This window comes from Phacochoerus africanus, chromosome 10 (genome assembly GCF_016906955.1).
Source record: "Phacochoerus africanus isolate WHEZ1 chromosome 10, ROS_Pafr_v1, whole genome shotgun sequence".
NCBI classification, from domain to species: domain Eukaryota; kingdom Metazoa; phylum Chordata; class Mammalia; order Artiodactyla; family Suidae; genus Phacochoerus; species Phacochoerus africanus.
This window is the reverse complement of record NC_062553.1, coordinates 40,866,485-40,876,114: the sequence shown is the minus strand read 5'-3', so window position 1 is coordinate 40,876,114 and position 9,630 is coordinate 40,866,485.

Here is a 9,630-nt window from a genome sequence, read left to right as displayed (position 1 = left end):
ATGGATCCTAGTTGGGTTCTTTACTGCTGAGCCATAATGGGAACTTCTGTTTTTGTCTTTAACCTACCGAGAACTGACATTGAATATGGGGTGAAATAGGAATCTACTTCCCCTCTCTCACCTCATTGATTGAAAAGTTCCTGACCCTTGTTTTCCACTGTGTGAGTTTTACACATCAGATGTGGAAAAGAGACTTAAATTGCCTTCTGTTTCAGATTCCATTACTGGTTCCCAGCACTACAACTTTAAAGGAAGTCTGTTTCAGAAGGCTCCCTCCGGGAGTTCCTGATGTGGCGCAGTGGTTAACGAATCCAACTAGGAACCATGAGGTTGCGGGTTCGATCCCTACCCTTGCTCAGTGGAATAAGGATCCAGAGTTGCCGTGAGCTGTGGCGTAGGTTGCAGACGCCGCTTGGATCCCACGTTGCTGTGGCTCTGGCATAGGCCGGTGGCTACAGCTCCGATTAGACCCCTAGCCTGGGAACCGCCATATGCTGCGGGAGTGGCCCAAGAAATGGCAAAAAGACACAGAAGGCTCCCTCCTAGTGGAACACAACTGAGTTCTCCAGCAACATGGCACAAACTTTCCATATTTTCATCAGACCGATGGTGGGTTGTTGAGTCCAATAACCTCCTGCTCTGCTTCCAAAGTCGTAAAGACAGAAACATCTATGCCTGGCATAGAGTAGTCACCTATTACATGATGATTATTTCTCAATAAATAGTATTTGGGAACGTCTGCAGGTTGCCAACCTATGACAGAGATAGAGCTAATCACACAAGTTCCCAGTCTTTAAGCACAAGGCAAGATTTCCCTTTTGGAGTTCCCTTCGTGGTTCAGCGGTTAACGAAACCGACTAGGATCCATGAGGATGCGGGTTTGATCCCTGGCCTTGCTCAGTGGGTTAAGGAACCAGCGTTACTGTGAGCTGTGGTGTAAGTCTCAGACTTGGCTCAGATCCCACGTTGCTGTGGCTATGGTATAGGCAGGCAGCTGAAGTTCCCATTGGACCCCTAGCCTGGGAACTTCCATATGCCTCAGGTGCGGCCATAAAAAGCAAAAAAAAAAAAAAGGGGTTTCCCTTTCCAGGCATCCTTCATCCCTGAAATTAGAAACGGCCATATGACTTACCTTGGCCAATGAAACGTAAACAAGGGTAATATGTTACACTTCTGGGAGTCCTGTCGTGCCTCAGCAGTAACAAACCTGACTGGGATCCATGAGGATGCAAGTTTGATCCCTGGCCTCGCTCAGTGGGTTAAGGATCCTGTGTTGCTGTGAGCTGTGGTGTAGGTCTCAGACACAGCTCAGATCCCATGTTGCTGTGGCTGTGGTGTAGGCCGGCCACTGTAGCTCCAATTGGACCCCTAGCCTGGAAACTTCCACATGCCTTGGGTGCAGACCTAAAAAGACAAAAAGAAATTACACTTCCAAAAAGATAAATTTTAAAGTCATCTCTCCTTTCCTTCCCCTGAGACCTTCAATTATGTGTCAGGGTGATGCCTCCATGATCCTGACTTGTGGGATGACTGACCCACATTAGACATTTGGCTTAAATGTTTGGTTATGTTGAGCTGTGTTATAATACATTGTGCTTGCTTATTTTAAGCCACTGGGGCTGCTTATTCCCACAGCATGACACAGTCTACCTTAACTGATACTCCACTAAAACCAACTCAACATTGCTAAAAACAAATAATATCTTACCACCAAAAAGTTCTCCCCAGTTTTCATTCAGCTTGAGTGGCTTTTTTTTTGTTGTTGTTGTTGCTGTTATTATTTCTTTTTTTTTTTTAGAAATAAATTTTTATTGGAACAAAACCATGCTCATTCTTGTATCACCTGTGGCTATTTCTTGCTGTAGTGGCAGAGCTGAGCAGGTATAACAGACTGCGTGAACCAAAAGGCTAAGGTATTTACTACATAGTCCTTTAAAGCAAGGGCCAATACGTTTTGCTGACCTCTCTCTAGACTATACCTCATGGTATAGTATTACTAGAGCAATGCTCTAATCTAAACATACCTCTCAGAGTATCTCTGCAAAATTCTTCCTTCCCAATTTAATTATCTATACATGCATTGAATGTTTTATGTGGTTCTGTCATGAGACTTGCTGATTTCTTTTCTTTTTTGTCTTTTTAGGGCCGAACTCGCGGCTCATGGAAGTTCCCAGGCTAGGGGTTGAATCGGAGGTACAGCGGTCTGACTAAGCCACAGCCAGAGCAACACCAGATCCAAGCCTCATCTGCGACCTACGCCACAGCTCACGGTAATGCTGGATCCTTAGCCCACTGAGTGAGGCCAGGGATCAAACCCGCATCCTCATGGATCCGAGTTGGGTTTGTTACTGCTGAGACACAACGGGAACTCCGATATTTGCTGATTTCAGTATTTACAATATTCCTGTCAATATCCAGACCTCTCATTTTCTTGATCTCTTCACCTGTAATGATTGTGTCTCTGTCTTACTTCAGTCACTCACTGCCAGGGCCATCTGTAGATTCTGTCATGTCATACTTCTTTTTTTTTTTTTTGCTTTTTAGGGCTGCACCTGAGGCATGTGGAAGTTCCCAGGCTAGGGGTTGAATTGGAGCTATAGCTGCCAGCCCATGCCACAGCAATGCAGGATCCAAGCCACGTTTGCAGACTACACCACAGCTCATAGCAATGCTGGATCCCTGACGCACTGAGTAAGGCCAGGGTTCAAACCCACATCCTCATGGATACTCATCAGATTCATTTCCACTGCACCACGATGGGAACTCCCTTGTACTCTTTTTGTTATGCATCCTTCCATATTCTCAGTCAAGCATCTCCGTCTCCAGCCACCATTCTACAGTTCCAGTTCATGCCTTCCCTTTTTCAGACCTCCATTGTTCTGGATCCTCAGGCCAAATACCTTGGAATCATCCTTGCCACCATTCTTTGTGGCAAAGGAGAGGAAATTGTAAAGAAGAACAAAGCCCGATAACCAAGAGGTGGGGTGATATGAATTCAGGGAAAAGCAATTGTAGGATTTTCCAGTAAAAGGTCATCAGTGAGCTTGCAAAGAGCAAGGTTTGGGGAGGGTGGGAAACAAATCCTGATTAAAGCACTGTAAGGAAACAATGCAGTATTTCCCCTACAGTTTACTGGAATGTGAATATTCAAAAGACATTCATTAACCAAATGATTGGGCTAATCTGCTCCTGGAGCCATTTTGGAAACGCTTGGAGCTTTCGCCTTGAAAGTGGGACCCATGAGTTGATACTCTCTTGGACACTGAAGGTCTTTTAGACTGAAGGTCTTTTGCATTCGGAAACTTATTCAGGCAGAAACTGGCACTCTGTATCTTGATGGGTCAGTTAAGAGGCTACTGAAATCGTCCAGCTATAAGCTAATGAGGTACAAAAATGGGAGGTAGGGGGCCCAGAAATGACACTGGGAATCAAAAGGAGAGACCCTTGTAAAATGTGCCTCAGAATTAATCAGGTTTGGGACTGACTACATGTGGGTGAGAAGAGAGAAGAGTAAGCCAAAGACAGCCAGGGGTGGAGTTCCCATGTGGCACAGTGGGTTAAGGATCGGGCATTGTCACTGCAGCGGCTCAAGTCACTGCTGTGGCACGGGTTCGATCCCTGGCCTGGGAACTTTCCTATGTCCAGATGCAGCCAAAAAATAAATAAAATAAAATAAAAGACAGCCAGGGCTGTTTGACCCTGGCTCCCTGGGAATCCTCAAAGTGGGAAGAGACACTGTTCCTCAGAACTAGTTTAAGGGGGAGATGATGGCTTTGGTCTCCAATATTTTATTGTTGTTTTGTTTTGTTTTGTTTTTGTCTTTCTACCATTTCTAGGGCCACTCCCGTGGCATATGTAGGTTCCCAGACTAGGAGTCGAATCGGAGCTGTAGCCACCGGCCTACACCAGAGTCACAGCAACTCGGGATCTGCAACCTACACCGCGGCTCACAGCAACACCAGATCCTTAACCCACTGAGCAAGGCCAGGGATCGAACCCGCAGCCTCATGGTTCCTAGTCAGATTCGTTAACCACTGAGCCACAACTGGAACTCCTGTTCTCCAATATTTTGAATTGATAGAGCTGGACGACAGCCTGGAAAAGGTGGCAACTGGAAAATGGCCATGGCACTAGAAAGAGTAATTGAAGCTGCAGTTTAGAGAGCTGTGTAGAAATGGAAAGTTGAAACCCTAAAACATGATGAGATAATAAAAATCCTTCCTTTTATTGGGAGCTTACTCTCCGCCAAGAACTACCTTGAATGTTGTAAATATTCCTTTTCCCGTCCTAACACTGCATTGTAAGTCATTAGTAAGCAGGTTTGGTCTGTATTACAGACCAGAAAGCTAAGATTCAGGGAAGTTCCCTTGTGGCTTGGGTCGCTGCTGTGGTTCCGGTTGGATTCCTGTGCCGCAGGCGCAGCCACACACATAAATAATAATAATTTTAAAATAATATTTTTAAAATTATTTTTTTATTATTATTATTTGTCTTTTTAGGGCCGCACTCGTGGCATATGCAGGTTCCCAGGTCTAATCAGAGCTGTTGCTGCCAGCCTACGCCAGAGCCACAGCAATGAAAAAATAATAATAATAGTAATAGTAATAATGTAACCAAGATCAGGAAAAATTGTTGGACTTCCCAGAGGAGGTTAGACTGCATTGTTCTGAAAGTCAGAGGGCGATATGCCAGGCTTGTCTTGGACGTCAGGGTTTGAGCTTGGAGCCTCCTAACCCTGGGTTTCTAACAGGTGAAGTGTTCCTGGATGCCAACCTCCCAGCTCCTTTGCGAATCTGCAGTGGAGTATGGGATTCGAGTCAGACACTTTAGGTCATAAAGCACAGTTCTGCAGTTCTTGTGAGACCATGGATGTGACAACCTGTCTGAGGCTCTGTGTCCCTTTCTGTGAAATGCAATAACACCATTCCCTTGCTTGGGCTGGTGGTTGCACAGGTACAGTACGGTGGGTCACAAATTCGCAAGCATGCACTGCTTTTAGCATTTCTTCCATCTCCTGCTTAGGAATTTTCCACTGGATCGCTGTAGCCTAGGAATATCTCTTCCCTCACTCGCTCCATCTGCTTCTGTCCTGAGGTGTAATCCAGGGTGACCCCAGACCTGTGGCCAGGCATGGAGGTGGGATGGGATCATGGAAGTCCATTTAATGGCCCTGCTACTGAGAGCTGGGCTTAAAACTGGCATCTGGGCATCTGCTTCCCTTTCCACAGCCAGTAGGGGCCTAATGATGTGCCTTTGGGTACCAGCAGGGAAAAAGTGAGATTTATATATGTTTCTGTAGGACTCCAGACTCTAGCACAGGAGGTTTGGGGTGGGAGTGGGGGTACAGCAAGAAGATGGAAAACCAAGAGTTCCCATTGTGGCTCAGTGGTTAAGAACCCAAATAGTATCCATGAGGATGCAGGTTTGATCTGTGTCCTTACTCCATGGGTTAAGTATCCAGGATTGCTGTGGCTGTGGTGTAGGCCAGCAGCTGCAGCTCCGATTTGAGCCCCAGCCTGGGAACCTCCATATGCTGCAGGTGAGGCCCTGGAAAAAAAAAAAAAAGAAGATGGAAAGCCAGAATAAAACAGGGATCACAGCAACAGCTCAACCATTATTTCCTTAAGCTGGGCTCTTGGCTTCCCCATTCTATGCTTAAATTGCATTTATTTTTTCAGAAAATTTTTCTGTATTTGAAGTGTGAGTCTAGTTCATCCTCCTCAGGGCAGATCCCCCGCTGTGCTCCAAGGAGAATTCCCGTCAGACTGACAGTCTGACTTCCAGGAGCTCTGGGAGGAATATCTGATAGGGAGAAAACTGATAGGGAGTTAGACGGGCAGGGCTTATCTCAATAAACAGAATTCGAATTCTTCAAAAACAGAAGTGTTTGGAAATCAAACTGATAGCCATCAAGAGAAGATAAAAGAAGTCCTCTCCTTTCCTGGAAGAAAGGTTTTTTTTTTTGGCTTTTGTCTTTTAGGGCCACACCCGCAGCATATGGAGGTCCCCAGGCTAGGGGTCCAATTGGAGCTACAGCTGCCAGCCTATGCCACAGCCACAGCAACGCCAGATCCAAGCCACATCTGACACCTACACCACAGCTCACAGCAATGCCAGATCCTTAACCCACTGAGTAAGGCCAGGGATGGAACCCGAGTCCTCATGGATACTAATCAGGTTCGTTAACCAGTGGGAACTCCAAGAAATGTTTTTTGATTGCTAAAACTCTTTATGAGGAAAAAATATAGGCTGTGGGCAATTAGAAAAATTAAATGTGGTATCAAATTAAGCTTCTCATTACTGCATAATCAGACATTGGTATCATCCTTGCCATGCCTTAACCAGAATGGTAAGATTCAAATTCATAATCTGACAAGTGTCAGTACACCACTGTAGCTAAATCTACTGGCTTTGGATTCAGAAATCCAGGCTTGTAATTCTAGCTCCCCTAGCTGTGTGACTGTGGGCAAGTTACTTAACCTCTCTGAGACTCACGTCTCCACTGTATAAAAGGAATAGTGAATAACGGTAAGTACCAATGCCTAGGATTGTTGTGAGGCTTAAACAATATAATGTAGGCAGGGTGCCATAGTAATATGAACAGAATCAATTATTATCATTAAGAAGACAAAAATATCTAAAATTATGTTTAGTATATTTTGAGGGTATTTAAATGCAATGATGATGTGCTAATTTAAAAAAACCTGATTATCTGTATTTGACACAGGTTTACCAAGTGAATCAAGAGAATGAAATCAGCTCGGATTCTGGTCTCTCCCATCTTCCTATAGCACAGCTTTCAAACCTTAGGGAGCTCCCATCGTGGTTCAGGGGTAACCAATCCGATTAGTCTCCAGTGGGACTCAGGTTCGATCTCTGGCCTCGCTCGGTGAGTTAAAAGGATCCGGCGTTGCGGTGAGCTAGATTGTAGATCAAAGATGAGGCTCAGATCCCGCATCACTGTGGCTGTGGTGTAAGACGGCAGCTACAGCTCTGATTCGACCCCTAGCCTGGGGAAGTTGCCAGCAGTTGCAGCCCCCCAAAGACAAACAGAAAAACCCATAGCTTTTTGAACAACGCTCATGTGGCTAAAAAGAGTTAATAAAGATTTCCAAGAATCTTCCTTTACCACCTAAGAAAAGCTTAGGTGCTGGAAGAATCTGATTCATTCTTCCATTCAGTTCATTCAGTTGAACTGAATCTGTTAGTTCAACCAAATACAAAGGTTGAACTAACAATCAGCCCACATTTTCTTTTGATAAGTGGTATAAATTTTATTTTTAAGTGCATTAAACTAAAATTTAGACTACATTTGAAAGGATCTTATCAAAAGAAACCACATGTAATGACAATTAGTAAACGTTTATAATTCAAATTTTTAACTTATAACATTGTAGTTAGCATTTGCCTCTTTATTTACACCACTGATCGAACTTCTCTTGTCAGCAATTCCCTCCGCTGTAACAAATAGGCACAAAAATAGAAACATGTTTGAGAGGCTTGAGAGTTTTTACTTCTTTGCTTTTCCAAATTTATTGCCTCGTAAGAAACTTATTTAAATAATGGGTTTTAAATAGTCTTTTAAAGAGGGCATCTGTATGCTCTTCTTTATTTTATAAGGTAGATATGTATTTTAAGAAATTCATTTTATGAAAAATATTTACCTTGCTTTTAAGCTTATTTCTAGTTCTTTATGTTTGCATAAACATAAAATTTTAATTATTTATGTTTTTGTTTTGGGGTTTTCTTTTTCTTTTTAGGGCCTCAGGTGTGGCATATGGAAGTTCCCAGGCTAGGGGTTGAATTGGAGCTGCAGCTGCCGGCCTACACCCAGCTACGGCAACACAGGATCTGAACCTTATCTGTGACCTACACCACAGTTTATGGCAATGCCAGATCCTTAACCCACTGAGCAAGGCCAGGGATCGAAACTGCATCATGGATACTAGTCAGGTTGGTAATGCAATGAACCACAATGGGAACTCCCTGTTTTTAAAATTTTCATTTTATTTTCAATAGGAAAGAAAGTTTTAGAAAAGCAAAGGTTATAAAACAGACACGGTCCCCACCCTCATGAAACTAAGGTTCAGGAGAGTAGACAGACATGGAAGAGGTCATCACAACTGTGATGATCCTTAGAAAAAGTGATGTGCAAAGAGACTGGGGTAGGAAGAGGTCAGTCAACAATTTGGGGGCATTGGGGAAGGAAGCCTGTGCTGGGCCCCTTGGGTTAAAGCAGTGGAAAGTAGGAAGAGGAGATCACTGATACAGAAAACAGCCTCTGTACAGCCTAAAGACAAGAGTGTGCTGAGTGGGGTTTAAATAAAAAAAAAAAAAAATACAGAGTGGTCCCAAAATGAGGTTTAGAGGGATAGGCTGGGAGACAGGGGCTGGCTCATCAGAGCCTTATGGACATGGTATGGATTTGGACTTGATTCTAAGAGCATTGGAAAGTCATTGAGAAGTTGTATACAAGAGAGGGGCATGACCATATTTTGTATTTTTCTTTCTTCCTTCCTCCCTCCTTCCTTCCTTCTCTTCCTTCCTTTCTTTCCTTTCTTTCTTTTGCCTCGCCCCTGGAATGTGCAAGTTCCCTGGCCAGGGATCAAACCCATGCTGCAGTTGTGACCTGCAGCACAGCAGGGGCAATGCCTAATCCTTAACCCAATGCACCATGCAAGAACTCCCCATGTTTTGTATTTTTAAAAGGTAACTCAGGTGGAGAAGGGGAATAAAGGAGCCAGAGCAGAAGCAGGGAAATGAAGTGATTAGTTTAGCAGACCAGCAGACAGATCATTTGGGCTTGTCCCCAAAACTATAGTTTTGACGGTGGGAAACAGAGAGATGGTCTGAAACTAGGCGAAGTCTGGTTGAAGGCTGAGATTTAGGAGTCCTTGGCATTTAAAAGAAATTTTAAGTGCTGGGAGTTGATGAGATGCCCAGCAAATATATATGGACGAGAAGATCGACAGTCCTTGAACACAATCTGGAAAAACTTCAGCATGTAACCACTGAGTAGATGGAGATGCTGGGAAGAGGAGAGTGTGGTATCACAGAAACAAGGGAAGAGACATGTCTTAGGGGAGGGCAATGGACAACGTTAAACACTTCTGAGTTATCAAATAAGAAAAAGAATAGCAAATATCTTCTGTACCTGCCAACGTGGAACAGAGGCCACAGGAAGCCTTAAGGAGTATAGTTGGCATGCACTGAGTAGGCACAGAATGTTAAAAGATGTTGGTTTTTCACACAGTGGACACAGGGAACCATTGCCATTTCAGGGCAAGGGATATGATTATTGCTGTGCCTAAAATGTATTAACCCAGTAACAACGTCTAGATCACAAAGACACAGACTGGGAGTAGGGAGGGTAGTTAAAAGGCTACAGCAAGCAAGATGACAACAAGCTCCTGAATTAGAGGGAGCTTGAAGCAAAATTAGATGAGAGGTTGTATCAATCAGTGACCTTTCAGTTGCAAGTGAAGAAAACAACTCATTGAGGCTGAAATAATAACAGGGCTTTAGGAGCCATATAGGCAAAAATTTTACTGACCCTTCCAAGTTGGTCCCCAGCAAGGTCCTCCTGCCCAGTGTCACTTGTGCCAAGAGCATGAGACTGAATTCAGTTCA